Below are 17,500 nucleotides of genomic sequence, written 5' to 3' on the forward strand. Positions count from 1 at the left end.
CACGATGCAAAACTTGTCTTTTCATTATTAACACTAGCAAGATATCGGGACCTAAGCGATCTGTTAAGATCACCGATCGTTTCACATGTACCTCCGCAAATGTCATTTATTGCATAACCTGCACGTTATGCAATAAATTACACATTGGTGAGACAGGTAGACGACTAGGTGACCGATTCCGTGAACACCTTCGTGATGTTGAGAAGAATGACAAGGATGCATCTAAACCAGTCGCTCGCCATTTTAATCTGCCTAACCACTCCAAAAAACACATGGCTATCTGCGGCCTTTCCCTACATCTAGGTACGACGGAAAGCCGCAAGAATCTGGAACAAAAATTCATCTTTCAAATCGGCACCCTTAATCCTCACGGTATTAACGAACGCTTTTCATTTAACTAATATATTCCTATTTTTCACGTTGCCATGTTACCACCAATAGCGTAGCTCCTACTCTACTATAAAAACTACACGTAACCCATAATCCCTCGATACGCTCTGACGAAGGGCAAACGCTCGAAACGTCAGCTTTTAGAATCTCTGCACGGTGGCCAATTTACATTATCAACTCCGTTGATAAAACCAAATTTTTGTCATCACCATAGACTCCGATATTGAGCCTGGGCATGATAAGAGGGAGCTCTTCTCCTTCCCCTGATATGCGCAAAGAAGAAGAGCGCTGCGCCGGGTCGAGAGTTGACGCAGAGTACGATTTTCACTCCCGCGCGAGCTCATTGGATAGAGAGATCGATATTTTGCCAATTGCGCATGCTCAGAACCAACTTGTATTGCAATCCAAGGGTGGCCACTTACTCATTTTTTTTTTCGTTTTACTTCGTGTTATATCCGTTTTAACAGCTACTTGCAAACTAATACTTCGTTTTTCAATCGAATTATTTGTAAATACAGATAGAACTTATCAACACAAGCAGAGGCGCTTTTTCCAAGATATTAGGGAACTTACGAATCGACGACGTTCACGCGACACCACCTTTGGCTCACGTCATAGTCCTGCTTCGCGGCCTATTAAATTTACGATGTTCGCAGTAAAGACGACGACGTTCGTGCGTGTACGGTAAATTTTTCCGCCATTTCTGAAATTTGCTGTCTTTTCACAAGGCAAGTTGTTCAATCCAAAATGCCTAACTTCAGAGATACGAAAGCTTCCTACTGGAACTATGGAAGGTTGGATTTGGATAAAAAACAAATGACGAATGCCTGGTTGAGTTTCATTTCTATTGGGAGGACATTTATGGACTCCACGAACAGCTTCGATACCTGCACTATGCCCATCCTTGCTTTGAGTTTCACTAGCGATTATATTTTTAGTTAAACTATTGGCCATGGCCCAGCAGAAGGTCGTCACTTCAATAAAAACAGACCAAAACAATCAAAAAATCACGGCGGTCAAGAATATACTCCCGAAAGCGTTACTTGATTTATCTGGCAAAAAAAACACCTGAAGTCGATCAAGAGAAACTCTGTTAACTAACCTCCTGTCCTGGGCCGGGTTCCTGAAAGATGTAATTACTCTATTCCAGGGATAAATGTGCCTTATTCCAGGCACATTTATCCCTGTAATAGAGTTATTACACCTTTCAGGAACCGGCCCCTGGTATTTTTAAGACGTCAACAAATCTCCCTGCCCAACTTCGACTTTGGTGCGACTCCAGTCTCGTTCCCAGAGCCCGTGACCTCGTGACCCGCGGCCAAGATACAGAGCTCGGGGGAAATCAATTTGAGGGACGATTCTGATTGGCTGTTCTTTTTGTCTTATTGAGCATGCGTAAAAGAAACGGAAGTGAACAGAGCTGAGAGAGCGTAGTTTCCGCGCAACGCACCCTGCAGCTGTTTACAAGTAAAAATGTTACAAATAAAAGTTTCCAATGAAATGGCTGACGACACCCCAACTAAACCCGCGAACGCTTCTAAAACAAATTCTGCCGCTGCAAAATTTTGACTGCTTATGTTTACGATGCGCTGTTGTTCGTAGGAAAATCTCGGGACTAAGGAATTGGAAAATTCCCGCATATTTGAACTTGCAACTAATGAACAATTTTAAATCTAACAAAATAATTTTTGCAATCAAATTTGCTCGATAATTTCCTCCAAAAACGTGTTTGGATCGAGAAAAAAAAAGAATGCTTTCTAGCGGCTGACAACACCGCAACTAAACCCGTGAACGCTTCTAAAACAAAATTCTACCGCCGCTGTTGCTGTTGCAAAGTTTTGACTGCGTATGTTTACCATGCGCTGTTGTGCGGACGAAAATCTCGGAACGAAGGAATTGCAAAGTTCTTTGTGGAGATAACGGGGATCGAAGGCCGCCAAAATCATTATGGATTTTCGCAGTAAGTCTGTCGGCAATGTTCCCAAAAAATAAAAGCGTTTGCACAATTCAAAGCTCTCCGCATGGGATTCCGACAAAAAGCAACGCGATAAAACTACTAAACTGAGTTTTCCGACAAAAAACGAGGGGGAAAGCTTGAAGAGAGCCCTTCGGGTCCGGCAGAATCGCCGTTCATGGAGCAAATGCGCACTAAAACCGGAAGCCCAGTTTTTGGCCAAAAAAGTCGGTTCCCCCAGAGCTATGATTTTTGCCGCTGGTTAAAAAGTTCACGAGCTCAGGGAACGAGATAATTCCGACTACGGCAAGTGTCCATAAAGGCATGGCAGCAAGCATTTAGCACGCAGTAGGCACCCAATCTAACGGCGCCGTTATGCAAACGCCGTCGATTACAGCCGCTGTCATTCGCAGGCTGTCTTCACAAGGAGTGTCAGTGACCTACGAGTGGAGGCGTATTAGTTATATTAGCTATGTCCCACGTTTTTGGTAGTAATTTATTATTTTTCATTACAAACAAAACGTTCTTACATTCCTTAATTCAATAACGTCCTCGACTGTCGGAAAAATGTAACAAATTTGACAACGTCGAGAGGTGAAATATAGAAAATATATACACATAACAAATGTCATTGAACGCACGCCCAAGAAACTACAGACATGCCGGGAAGTTGAAAACTAGTAAGATCGAATTGGATCGGTTCAGAGTCTTATTTGTGGAAAGTCCCGTAACTTTTCGAGTGTCACAAATCCCTCTGTATATATATATAATAAGAAGGGAGAGGATTTAAGTCATGTCACAATTATTTTTCTTTTATTCAAAAGCCCATCTTTTCAAAACAAGCGAAATGGCTTTTCGGGCCCGAAAAGTTATCAGGACGTTCGAGAAACGGGTCCCAGATCAGTTAAAAAAAACCAGATTGGATAGGATAGCTGTAAATCCCTGCAAAAAAAAACAATCTTATGGTCTTGTCCATAACCTTGATAGCTCTTCAATTCAATATAACAATTCTTGTGATGATGAGTTAAGCTCTTGATACATGGCATCTACCAAGAGAAATAAATTACGTGTTTTCTGGTTTCCACATTGGCGACGAAGGGCAACGATCGAAACTCATAGACATTTTTTGTCAATCTTCCACGCTCACTCCACACTCATTCTAAAGGAAAGTTGCCTTCTAGTAGTTATCTATGACCATAAAAACCAACACATAGCAGTCTTCAAGCAATTTTGTGTCGTATGTGCTGTTATTTTCTTTATCTTCCTGGTTTGTTGTGATACCCTGGGATATCAGTTTCCATTTTCCACTGACGATCAGGTCATCGCATTTGAGTCTGTAGCTATTGTTTGCGCTGTCGAACTGGGCAGCGTTCATTGTGAAACAGACAATACCACCTTCAAAATATGAAACGAAAAGTGAACAGTTAAATAGGAATGGCCATAAAGAAAGACATCTCCTTCACAACCTGCAAATTTGAATTTCCGACTAATGAATAATTTTAAATCTAACAAAATAATGCTTGTAATCAAATTTGCTCGAGAACGCGCCGATCAACTCGAAACTTCAACCTCCCCCTGGCAAACCCCGGGCATTTGAACTTTTGAAGATTGGATCGTTCAAACTCCCGCCCCTCAGGCCAAAATAGTGTTCAAATGCCCTACCCTATCGTCGGATTTGTCTGTCAGTGAGCAGATGCATAATGAGAAGACACGCTAATACCAGCAGCGTGTACTGGGCTCTTTTTCTCGTCTTTATCGTCCCTTTGTCCAAGAATGATCCTGGAAATTCATGTCTAAAGCCTAGTTCTCAAATGCCGCCGATGCACCTGCGATATGCCCGTCGGCACTGCCTGGGATACTGTTCCAATATAAGAACAGAAGTCGCTGGCAATATTGGCCATCTCAGTCTTTACCGCCAGCATGCCTGCCAAGTTGACTTGAGTTCAACTTCGCAGGCATGCCAGCGGTAAAGCTCTGCGATGGGTCCAGTTTCCGGCGACGCATTTCTCATTCGTCTGAGAAGTATCCCAGGTGGTACCGGCGGCTACGTCGCAGATACATCGGCGGCATATGAGAACCAGGCTTAAGTGTACGGGAAAACGGAAAGGCAAGTTTGGGTGCTCAAGACGTCCTGTTTAAGGAAAAAATATGGGTTTTACTATCTATTTCACCTTCTTGTCAAACATTGGTAAAGGACACAATTTGCATGAATATGGATATGGAATGTTGCACTTCAACCAAGGTCTATTCATTCCGAGAACAAGGTGTGTTACATAAGCGGTCATCAATCTGCAAAATTCACAAGACGATCCAGAATTAGGCGGTGCAGATGCCCGTGCGTATGCTACCATAACACCATGGCTTCATTCCCTGCATTGCTAGGAGGCGATCTAGTGTTCCAGCGTAACCCGGGGCCTGCACCAAATGGACATTAATTAAATGGGTATCGGCATAACAACAGACAACATCCTCCGGTGCGGATAACTTCACGCCATCCTGACCAATCACCCAAGGCTAAAAATAATACCAGGAAACTACTGAACCTCATCGCTATATATATATACTAGTATTTTTTTATCAAAGCAGAGAATTACAATCGAAGCATAGGCCGCTAAAAGCATGTACTCGGAACTGTCGGTCAATCCGGAAAAAAACAGCTGTTTTTCAGGACTATTTATGTAACAATAAAATCGATCTATGAGCACTTACTGAAATATGGGTGTCCTAAGGACGATGACGCGGGGAGGGTTGAATGCACACCTGATGGATACAAGTTTCATGACTGGCCAAGTCCTGACAGAGATGCTGGTGGTGTTGCTCTGGTAGTACGCACGGGTTTAACTACGAATAAAGTCGCTTCAGGTGCTAAAACCTCATTTGAATTTGGAGAGTATATTGTCAGATTGAACAACACAAGATTGAAAGTCGTATTCCAAGGAAAACCACGTTCCGGTGTCCACTTTTCTACGTGAAGTGTCTGAATACCTCAGTGGAGACTATTGTGATGTCCAACGAACCCCTTTTGATAACTGGAGATTTTAACATTCACCTTCATGTCCTTGATGATGCGAATGCCATCAACCTCGTTCAAAGGGTCTCTCGAGCGAGGAGAGACCCTGGTAGGGTCTGGTCACGTGCTTCCGTGACAATTGAAAACACTAGGGAGGGGTCCTCTCTAAACAAGGAATTTGTCCCGTTGAGCTTTGTCGAATTCAAAGCGAGGCTAATAGCTTCGCGCTGCGACTCCGCCATTACCAGTACCCGCGATGCCTTCAGGCTGCAATTTCGCATAGTATTTAATCTAACGTTAATCTAAAAGTTAAACAAGTTATATGCCTCCAGGCAATTTACCATGGCCGTGATGTTGTCGCCGTGTTACCACTATTATCGCCGGACATAGCCGCAGAAGAACATATGTTCACATACCGCAGCACGTAAAACTTGGTTTGTTTTGATGAAAACACATTCCGCACTCCCGTAGTCTCAGTATAGACAAAATTCTTACTAAGCCGCCCCTCCCTTCATTGAATAAATTGTCATCTCCCAGATTCTGGGAGACACGTGACCAGACCCTACCAGGGTCTCTCCTCGCTCGCCCCAGGCGTTAAGATGAGAGACCCTGGGAACGAGGTTGGAATGCCATAACGTTTCTGGATTTCCTTTAGTCTATGGCGTTATCTCAACATGTAACTACAACTACAAATCGACTGGGTCACACTATGGACTTAAATAATTATCACCCGTGAGTCAGACTGCGAACTGTTATCTCTCCGACCATAGCAGAGTTTGTACAATTTGTCTTTGCAAAAACCACAGCTGACAGTAAAAGAAGTGAGTTTTAAGAAGACAAAAGCTATTGACATTGACGCTTTTCGAGATGAACTCTGATCTTCCCAGCTGCGCCAGAATCCGACAAGCACACTCCCTGATCTTGTTTTTTCCTATAACTCAACTTTGTCTGGATTAATTGATAAGCACGCCCCATTAAGGAAGAAGACCATCACTACACGTCCGCGCGTTCCATGGTTCAACGCATTTGGAGGAAGACTGGGCTTGAGTCAGATAGTTCACGGTTTAAGAAAGCGTGCAATCGCGCAAACCACGCAAAGGAGCTGGCACGACGGGAATATTCCACCAACATAATTAATGACAATAATAGCGACCAGCGAAAACTTTTCAAAGCGGTCAGTACATTAGTGAGTGGAGGATCTGAAGAACAATACCCTCCACACGTTGACCCCGTCTGCTTACGAAAGATTAACAACATTCCCACTAGATTGGATACACTTGACACTCTTCCGCGTGAATCAGGCACGTTAACTGCATGTCTCAAGCTGCCCAAACAAGTCTTGTGGAAAGGATCCCATGCCTACTCGAATTGTAAAGGATTGCATTGATGAACTTTTGCCAGCTATTTCCAGCATGGTTAATCTATCCCTGACTGAAAGTCACTTCCCTGATATCTGGAAAGTGGCTCTCGGGAGGCCCAAGTTGAAAAATCCCGGAATTGACTGAGTCAAAAATAACTACCGCCCTGTGAGTAATCTTCCTTTTCTCTCGAAGACTACTGAAAAGGTTGTAGCTCAACAAACATCTCAGCATATGTCAGTATCCTGATTTTCAGTCGGCCTGTCGCCAACATCATAGTACGGAAACGGCACTGTTGCGCGTGCGCAATGACATTCTGCTAAATATGAATAAACAGCATGTTACTCTGTTGGTATTTCTAGACCTTAGCGCCGCGTTTGACGCGGTTGACCATGGTGTGCTCCTAGGGCGCGCGTCTAGAAAAACAGTTCGGCATCTGTGGAGGTGCGCTGGCTTGGCTTAGGTCTTACCTGACAGAGAGATCGCATGACATATTTATAAAGAATGCCAAGTCAGCCAGTTTAACTTTGACGTAAAGTTTGGGGTACCTCAAGGGTCCTGCTTGGGATCACTGTTGTTCTCGATCCATACAAGCGAGCTGTTCACTGTCATCAGCCGCCACTTGCCTACGGCACATTGTTGCGCGGAAGATAATCAGTTATATCTTGCGTATCAACCTAATGACAGTGCTGCCCAAGACTCGGCAACGAAAGGAATGGACGCGCGCTTACTGGACATTTGCAATTGGATGATTAGGGACAGACTTATGATCAATGATGGCAAAACAGAATTCATGATCATTGGTACGAAGGCGCAATTACGAAAGATCCACCAGAACAGCCTGATCGTTGGTGAATGTGAGGTGTTTCCCAGTGATGAAGCGATACGGAACTTAGGGGTGTAGATAGACAATACTTTTACATTGAGTTCCCATATCACAAGGACCTGTAAAGGCGCATTCTATCACCTACATAACATCAGGTGTATCAAAAAATACTTAGACAGGGACTCAACTGAGAAATTACTCCACGCATTTGTAATTAGCAGACTGGACTATTGTAATGGATTTGTAACATCTATGCTACAGCGTGTTCAAAATGCAGCGGCAAGATTACTATACCGTGCACCTCGATATTGCCATATGACACCATTACTACGTGAATTACATTGGCTTCCAGTGAGGTCCAAAACTGACTATAAGACTTTAATTATCACTTTTAAAGCAATCTATGGGACAGCTCCTAAGTATATCGGATTTAGTAACTTTAAGACCTAATTTTAAATATAGTCTTAGATCTAATGACAAGTTTCTTCTATCGCCAAACCTCACCTAAACTTGGCGATAGAGCATTTATGGCAGCGGCAACGAAATTGTGGAATGCTCTTCCTTATGACGTCTGGATCACGTTGAACTTTAGTACTTTTGAACAGACACTCAAAACTGCAAAGAAAAGTTTTGATATATTTTATGCACATACGTTAAGTTAGTTTAATTTTATACGTAAATTTGGATTCGATTTTCCTATTGTTATTATTCATTAGTATTATATACAGCTCATGCATTTGAGGGGCATTTCAAAAAATTGTATGCGGTTGAATTTGAGGCATATAAATAATAATAGTAATAATAATAATAATAATAATAATAATAATAATAACAATAATAATCAGGAAAAATGATGGGGTTACGAGATCGGCATTTACGCATGCGTCACCAGCTCATTCGAGTGCACTCGCGAGTAAAGCTACAGGCCAACACAAACGGATTTAATTGACCGTTTAACCGTGTGTGTACAATCTTCGTAGTTTTCGTGAATAGATGTCTATTTATATTCCATATGTATAGGAATTAGAAGAAAGGTAAGCGAAATTAGCGGTATTTGTTTATTTCTGGTGACCCACTTTGAATCGTGAGCTGACGCGAGCAGCTTTTAGAATTGCGAGTGTGGCCTACGCGCGCGCGATCAGCTGAAAACCCTTTCTAGCCTCCTTAAGCAACTACAAAAACCCAACTTTAATATTGAAACTAATAAAAGTGACTTGAAATTTAATTAAGTCGAACAATGTCAATGAGCAAGTGTAAGCTTCTCAAACTCGGAAACATGGAAAAAGTTGTTTAACGAGGATATTGTACACTTATCAACAACAGAGCCTAGAGCGTTTAGAACTGCATGTATTTTAAATTGTTCAGTGTCGGTTGATTGCCTCTAACAGAAACGTGCAGCTTTAACAATGAAATGTGAAAACGTACCATATTGTATTCACTCTGTAGTACGACAAACACGAATTATGCAGCCAAAATTCCTTTGACTACCTTTCTTTGAAGACAACTTTTAAAGACCTTTTTTGTAACCCAATCCCTCACAAATGCTTTCTCTCTTTCTTTAAACTCTTCCATCTCGTCCAAACACGTGTTTAAAGCGACTTCGGCACCCGAAAAGAAAAAAAAAAAAGAAACCTGACACTTCCGTTTCAATTTTTCCCACCCCACCCAGGCAAAGGTCAAATTCCCCACCCCGGGCACAGAAAACAGTTAAATGCTCTGGATTTGCCCGGGAAGGGGGATGTTGAATTTTCGATTTGATCGGCGCATAATTGCTCAATAATTTTCTACAAAAACGTGAGTGGATCGAAAAAAAAAACAGAACTTTAAAATGCCTTATTTTCACTTTCCTGTCCTCTCAACTTTCTCGTCACCAGAGCCTCTGATCTTATGTCTGCGGATGATCCTAGGCTCTGGAAATCTCTATGTAGGAGAAAATGCGCCGTAGGGTTTTTATAGCCAAAATTTGGCTATTTGAACCTTACGGCGCCTGCTCTCTCCTCGTGCTAACATGAATGCACCAATCAGAGACGCTTGTCATTGTTCTTTACGAAAACTAATGAGAAGACACTTATGCACAAAAGAGAAGAGCTCTGGGGTCGAGCTTGGCCCTCTTTAGCGCACCGAAAGGGCATGTGAAACAGGAAAAGTTGGCAGGTATACAGGGTCAAAGGTTTCTCTGCTGGATACAGGTATACAGGGTCAAAGAAACACACTTTAAATCTTACCTCGCTTAACAAGGCGCAACATCTCATCAATGCCATCAGGATCAACTTCGTCTGGGAAAACACCGTCCGCACAAATCACAGCGTCAAACGCACCAGTTGCACAAAGCGTTGAATTGGCTTTTAATGCAGTGAAGATTACGTTTCTGTACAGACCACTTCGTTCAGCGTTGTCCAGTCTCTCTCGACACCGTCAGTGCGTCAATAGTGTTGTAACCTAAAGAGCGCAGGTAGGATGCGGTTGATCCTCGTCCAGCACCCGCGTCTAGTATACGCATAGATGATCTGTTCTTTTGGAACGCGCGTGTCACGGCAGCATCAAAATGTTCTGAGCAGCTGGTGAGAAAAGTAGAAATTACGTTTTTTTAAACAATATGCACTCAATGATTTCACGCTTTAGAAGTTTAAACGCTTCAATACGGACACGTTGTTTGAACAAGAAATCAGGTGCTGCTACAAAAGGCGAACCGATCATTACAGATGCGTAGAAGGCCGCCCGTTAAGTAGAATTATGAAAAATATTTCTCATGCCCTAAGACAAGTGATATGCCAGTAGGTATGACTAGTAATGGATGGCAAACAAAAAAAAAGATTTTAGTTGTCTCCGTCAACTTGAACGATTTGCTTCCTTTTTCAGGTGTTCGTTACTCCAGATTTCGGTCCTGATATATATTATGCTCTTCGGCCGTCGAATCACCTGAAAGAAAAATTGGAAACATTCATTCACTCACAATATGATATAGTATAATGAACAATTATTCCACGAGCGCACGTTGATATCAGACGATAAATAGCCAACCAGGGGCGTATAGCGCCAAGTTTTTCGGTTGCAGTGCGAAACGCGTGTGTCTTGTATCGAAAAACCAAAAACAGAAAGAAATCGTAATGGAACATTTGTCTCTACGACAAATTGAAAAAGTCAGAGAAACAATGATTCAATGGAGCTAGCCTAGAAAGTGGACGGTGCAGGAAGAATTATTTCAATGGAGCCATATTTATTGAGTCCATTTCTCAACAATGAACCAGGGCTATTTATCTTTAAAATTAAGAAAAACCAAATGTAGTAAATTCTTCGAAGACAACCACACAGTATCTGGGATAATGCTTTCAGTTCAATAATTATTATTGTTCAAAAAATTACCAGGAGCATGATTCAAGCACAATTTTAATTATTGTTTTTGTTCTGTACAATCGGCTCCCACCAAGACCGACAAATTGGAATAAAGATCAAGGGGGGCCGAATAACGTGCGTAAGTACTGAACAAAAATTAATGAACGAATTTTAATGTTCTTCAAAAGGCTTTCCAAGGCAAGTAAGCTCACTGCAATAAACGATTGACAATGCAAGGAACTTGGTGATCACTTCGATTCAGCACCGTACGGGTTGGATTCCCTTGCAGTGTCCAAACAAAAACCACGTAAATTTCTCACTCCAAATATCCTTGCAACGTTACTCTAGTCACTTAAGAGTCACTTCCGAAAAAATGCTCTTCCCAAAGAATCAAGGTAATATCCACTCAAAAAGTGAAAAAAAAAAACTCTCTTCTTTGTCTACTTGTCGCCATACTGAATATCCCAGAGAGAGTGCACCACAAAAAAGTATAAATTTGTTTATTCACCGGGGAGGGGAGTGACAAAATTGCAAAATTGAATCCACATAACGTTGACAAAAACTAATTTAACTTTTAAAATCGCTTGGTGACTCCTATGTTTTATTATATAAAATGAAAGTTTGAGGCCCTTTGAAGCCGGGAATAATTTTTGGGGCCGTGAAAAACTGATAAAGGGCGCTTTTTAGTAACTACAGAGGAGGGCTGTCCTCTTCAAAAATGGCTCTGTCTTCAAGCTTTTGTCAGTTAAAAACACATTTATAGAATCATCCGGTTGCAAATAAATGATTGATTTGTTCTTTAAATTTCTTGACTGATTTGATTGCTCTCACATTTTCGGATAGAGAATTCCACAACAAAGCACCGCTGTAACTGAAACTTCGTTTCAAGTAATTAGTACGCGGTCTGTGCAATGTCAACTTATGAAAGGAATTACGCAAATCATAGTCTGTGCTTCGTTCGTGAAATAGGTTCTGCAAGTACGCTGGAGCTTGTTCATTCATAGATTTAAACATCATTAATGCTTTATGCATCTTTCTCCTAATGACTAATTTGTCCCATTTGAGTATGTCAAGAAGTAGGCTCCAGCTAGTCCCATAGTTTGCCCTTAAAATTACTCTAGCTGCACGGTTCTGTAACTTTTGTAATTTGTCGCTCTGTTGATCACTGAAGCCATCCCAAACGAGGCTACAGTAATCAAAGTGAGGTTGAATTAAGGAGTTATAGATTAGTACTGCGGTAGATTGGGAGATGAGGGGCCTGATACGTCTGAGGGCACCTATAGCCTAAGTTACCTTCTTACACAAATCGTTAACATGATTAGACCAGGAAAGCCGATTGTCAATAATGAGACCTAATGATTTTGCGTGATCAACTTTGCTGATAACTTGGTCTTCTAGTTTGATGTTTATTTCGTTATGGCTTTCCGTAAGAAGCTTATGGCGAGAGCCAATAACCATAAACTCGGTTTTCGCGACATTAAGACTAAGCTTACTGGCTTTTAGCCAACAGTGAAGGTTCAGTAGTTCTAAGTTAGTCTTTTGTTCAAGGTCAGCTAGAGAGGAACCAGAAATGGTAATATTTGTGTCATCTGCAAACATTTTAGCGCATGCTGTATCAAGGCAGTTTGGAAGACCGTTTATATAGATTAAGAAGAACAGAGGACCGAGTATACTACCCTGTGGGACTCCGCATCTTAGTTCGTTTGCACTGGGCAATACGCCATTTACATAACATTTCTGGATCCTGTTACCTAGGTAGGAGGCAAAGAATCGTAGAGAACCCAGATCAAGTCCATAGTTTGCAAGTTTACGTAACAATATTGCATGGTCAATGGTGTCAAAAGCCTTTTTAAGGTCGATATATACCACTACATTTAATACGCCGTTATCTATATTAATAGACCAGTTGGTAGTTGTTTTACGTTACGCAGTCATAGTGCCATGGAGCGATCGAAAGCCGGATTGATAAGTATTTTATCTAGGTAATCGAAAGAGGTGTTGATAAATAGTTTTCTCGAAAAGCTTTGAGACAATTGGCAATACAGAAATAGGTCTATAGTTATTTAGGTCAGATTTTGTTCCTTTTTTAAGAATAGGAGTCACCTTAGCGATTTTCCATTCATCTGGAAAGGTTTCCGTTTCAATACAGCTATTAAAAATTTTCGTTAATTAATGATGGTGCGATCATGGAACTGGCTAATTTCAGAAGTTTACAAGGAACTGCGTCCAATCCCATGGCTTTTTTTTTCGTAAAGCTGACTTAGTAGCTCACTCACAGTTGTGACAGTAAGAGCCGTTAAGGAAAAGTCTGTTTCAGTGGGCTGTAAATATACCTTTCAGGGTTGGTATTAGAAGGTGATAATTTAGTGGCTAGATTTGGTCCAATAGATATGAAAAAGTTATAAAAAGCTTCTGCAATTTCAGGTGCAGAATTTATGGTTTCGTTATCAGTTTTAATTTCAGTGATATTGCGGTTTGTGTAAGATTTACGTGTTGAGCGCAGTTCGTTTTAATAACTGAGGAAAAGTGCTGCCTTTGTTATTACATCTGCAAATGGTTAGACTCTCTAGTCTTCTCGGATAAGGACGATAAACCGTAGGCCCTGTCTCACAACCCTTCAATGTTCATAATCCTGTGGGACGTAAAACAACCCACACACTAACTTGTCGCAAAGAGTAGGATATGTAGTTCCTTGTGTTGTGGTCTGTCTTCTGTGCTATATCATGGCATGGTTGGGAGGGTAAAAGGGCGCACTTAATGGAGCGTCGCTCTGTTGTGCGACCCCCACCACAGCCTGTTTCTCTGTTGTGGTGAAAGTGATTAAATAAATAGTAATAATAATAAATAATAGCTCATCAAGACAGAAAATTCAACTCTGTTGTCTACAGTCAAGTCAAGGAAACAGGACACTCTTATCCCACAAGGCCAGTCAGTTGTTGTTTCATATCGTGCTACAGTAGGTCCAGTTGGAAAGATACCAGTGTTGTTTGAGTTTGATGCAGACCCATCCTACCCTACTGATCTTGAAATTACAGAAACACAACTTACGGTTGCTGGAGGTTCAACTTGTCGAGTCAACATCCGAGTCAACAATCCAACAAGACATGACATCACATTGAGAGGGTGAGCAGTCCTAGGCTACCTCCAACAAGTAAAGTTATTCACTCCACTAGAGTGAAATTAAAGGGAAGCTCCTCATCCACAACTGTGAATTCCGGGGAAGCCAATATCCAGGAACAGAGAGTTAATGAAGTCTCATACGACAGTTGTCTAGAATGGTCAAAGGGAGAGGCAGAATTCAACATCAGTGAAAACCGATAGGACCACATCCCAGATGTTGACATTGAGGGACTTTCTGAGGAACAGCGCACCATTGTAAGGAAAATGCTTGAGGAGGAAGCAGAGTCGTTCTCAAAAACTGATGATGATGTTGGGGCCGCGGAGGAATTGCCGATAGAGATCAATCTGACTGACAGTTCCAGTACAGAAAAAGTATACGTCCATCCCCCGAGCACTTTATGCTGAAGTTAAGCAATATGTCGAAGATTTGTTGAACAGAGGTTGGATTCAGAAGTCAAGGCCTGCATATTCCTCACCTGTTGTGTGCGTTCGGAAAATAGATGGGACCTTGAGACTGTGCATTGATTATCGGCAATTAAACCTGAAAACGATTCGTGACAGCCATCCATTACCTAGGGTGCAGGACACTTTAGAAAGTCTCGGTGGAAACCAATGGTTTTTCTTACTAAATCAGGGGAAGGCCTATCATCAAGGTTTTGTTAGTCCTGAGAGTAGACATAAAACAGCATTTGTGACTCCCTGGGGCTTATATGAGTGGGTTCGTCTACCTATGGGCCTGAAAATGCACCTGGAGAATTCCAAAGTTTCATTGAGTACTGCCTTGGTGGTCTATGGGATGACATATGCATACCTTATAATGATGACATCATCGTCATCAGCAAGTCATTTGAGAATCACGTTGATCACCTCAGACAAGTACTCAGGCGTCTTCGGGCTCATGGTGTGAAGCTTAAGCCAAACAAATGTAGGCTCTTCAAGCGAGAAGTCAAGTACCTGGGCTAGATTGTTTCAGCAGCAGGATACAGGCCTGACACATCAAATGTTGAGGCAATCAAAGTTTTGAAAAATAGCAAACCTAGGACGGTCGGTGAAGTAAGAAAGCTACTGGGTCTTCTAGGATACTACCATCGATACATCCAGGACTTCGCTAAAATTGCTCATCCACTCTTCCAGTTATTACAGTCAACATTTGAGGACACCTCCAAACCTATCAAGCCAAGGACAAGCTCTCTCTCAATCACGGGACCGTACCATCATCACAACCAGTGGTTTAGGAAGAGCAGCATCAAAAAGCTCTTGAAGAACTCTTGAACCATCTTGTAAATCCTCTGATTCTGGGATACCCTGATTTCAGTCAACCTTTTGTGCTACACACTGATGCATCTCAACAGGGACTTGGAGCAGTACTGGGTCAGAAACAAGATGGCAAGGTGCGTGTCATTAGTTATGGTTCGAGATCACTTTCAAAAGCAGAAAGGAACTATCATCTCTATTCAGGGAAACTCGAGTTGTGACGAAGGTATGTCCATGTCTCAAGCTGCAACAACCTCATTTGCCTACTCGTGCGTCACTCCAGAGCATCACCACGTCTGCACCTCAAGAATTAGTATCCATTGATTTCTTACATTTGGAGCAAAGCTCTGGCGGTTTTGAGTACATTTTAGTCATCGTCGACCATTTCACCAGATTCGCTCAAGCCTATGCAACTAAGAATAAATCAAGCACAACTGCAGCTGAGCGCTAATACAATGAATTTGTGCTTCGATTTGGTTTCCCAGCAAAAATACTTCACGATCAAGGAAGGGAGTTTGAAAATAAACTCTTTCACAATTTGCAAAAGCTTAGTGGAATCACGCGTCTTCGGACTACGCCCTACCATCCACAGGGGAATGGAAAAGCTGAACGATTTAACCGAACTCTGTTATCCATGTTGAGAACTCTCCCAGAAAGTCAGAAGCACATATGAAAGGATTCGCTGAACAAAGTAGTACACGCCTACAACTGTAGCAGGAATGATGCTACTGGTCTCTCTCCTTTTTACCTATTATTTGGTCGGTCACCACGTCTCCCAGTTGTATCATCCATCGTATTGGCCATGGGGGATCCCGGTGCTGTATTATCCACTGCCTCATCTACCAGTGTGTCCAGTATGTTCACAGTTTCTTGCCGTGAATGTGTCCCAGTCAGTCCCTCCAGTGGTCTTTTAGACAAACAAGAGACACTTGACGACGATAATGCCATATTTCACAGTTACTTTCTTATAGTTGTTTGTTCAGGTCAGGTCAGGTCCGTTCTTGGACTTCCCACAGGTGACCATGTAACCCTGTGCTACCTGCCTCATGCAGAGAAGGAAACTCTGTCAAAAAACCTCGCTGCCTTGCGGTGTCATTGAGATGACAAAGGCTATCCGGAGTGGAGCCCCTAAGGCGGCTGGTTCTTGCAACGCAATACCTTCCGGCAACTTCTGCAGCCAACCTGACGCCAACTGTATTGGTTTTTCCTTTCCGTTGGATCTCGTCAGCACGGTTAGAGAGGGGGGTCCTGACGACTGGGCATCCCAGGTCCTCCATATCATCGCCCTCAGCCTGAAAAAGACACAGGTCATGGGTCAAGACGTCAGCAACGACCCGAGCATCTCGATCGGCGACCACACCCTCGAAGTGGTGGACAAGTTCACCTACCTCGGGTCCACCATCTCCAGCAACCTCTCCCTTGATGCAGAGCTGAACACGAGGATTGGCAAGGCAGCAACAGCATTTGGCCCGCCTGACAAAGAGAGTGTGGGACAACACCATGCTCTCCACAAACACCAAGATGAGAGTCTACCAGGCCTGTGTACTGAGCACTCTCCTCTACGGCAGTGAAGCATGGACCCTCTACTCCTACCAGGAACGCAGGCTGAATGGTTTCCACATGCGCTGCCTCCGCAGACTCCTTGGCATCACCTGGCAAGACCGCGTCACCAACATCGACGTCCTGGCCAAGGCAGGGATGCCCAGCATATTTGCCATCCTGACCCAGCGACGTCTGCGCTGGCTTGGCCATGTCACTCGAATGGATGACGGCCGCATCCCCAAAGACATGCTGTTCGGGGAGCTGGCCACTGGCACCAGACCCACAGGACGTCCAGCCCTCCGCTACAAGGATGTGTGCAAGCGTGATCTGAAGGCTGGTGGGTTCAACCCCTCCGACCTAGAGTCAGCAGCCTCGGACCGATCTGGCTGGCGGTCCACCACACAAGCAGTCATCAAGGAAGCAGAGGAGAGGAGAGCAACCCGCTGGGAAGAGAAACGCCTTCGCAAGGAGCAGCTGCTACAGTCAGCCCCATCCCAGACAGGAAGACAGGAGCCGGTCTTTACCTGCAGCAGATGCAACAGGCAATGCGGGTCCCGCATCGGCCTTTACAGCCACACCCGGCGCTGCAACACAAAGTGACAAGCCTGGGCGCAGTCTACCATGGTCTCTCGAGATCGACGGAGCCATCATCATCGTTGTTTGTTCGTTAAAAAAAAAGAAAAAGAAAAGACTTGTTCAATGAAAATGCTAGA

At 43.0% G+C, this 17,500-nt stretch overlaps 1 protein-coding gene and 1 pseudogene across 2 annotated transcripts in view; both read right to left on the minus strand.

Moving 5' to 3' along the window:
* LOC137967373 (D(5)-like dopamine receptor) overlaps positions 1–17,500 on the minus strand; it is an 88,788-nt gene that overhangs the window by 54,950 nt on the left and 16,338 nt on the right. The gene's annotated exons all lie outside the window — the stretch shown is intronic.
* Positions 3,387–16,747, minus strand: LOC137968787 (uncharacterized; annotated as a pseudogene).

Source organism: Montipora foliosa, chromosome 8, assembly GCF_036669935.1.
Source record: "Montipora foliosa isolate CH-2021 chromosome 8, ASM3666993v2, whole genome shotgun sequence".
Taxonomy (NCBI): domain Eukaryota; kingdom Metazoa; phylum Cnidaria; class Anthozoa; order Scleractinia; family Acroporidae; genus Montipora; species Montipora foliosa.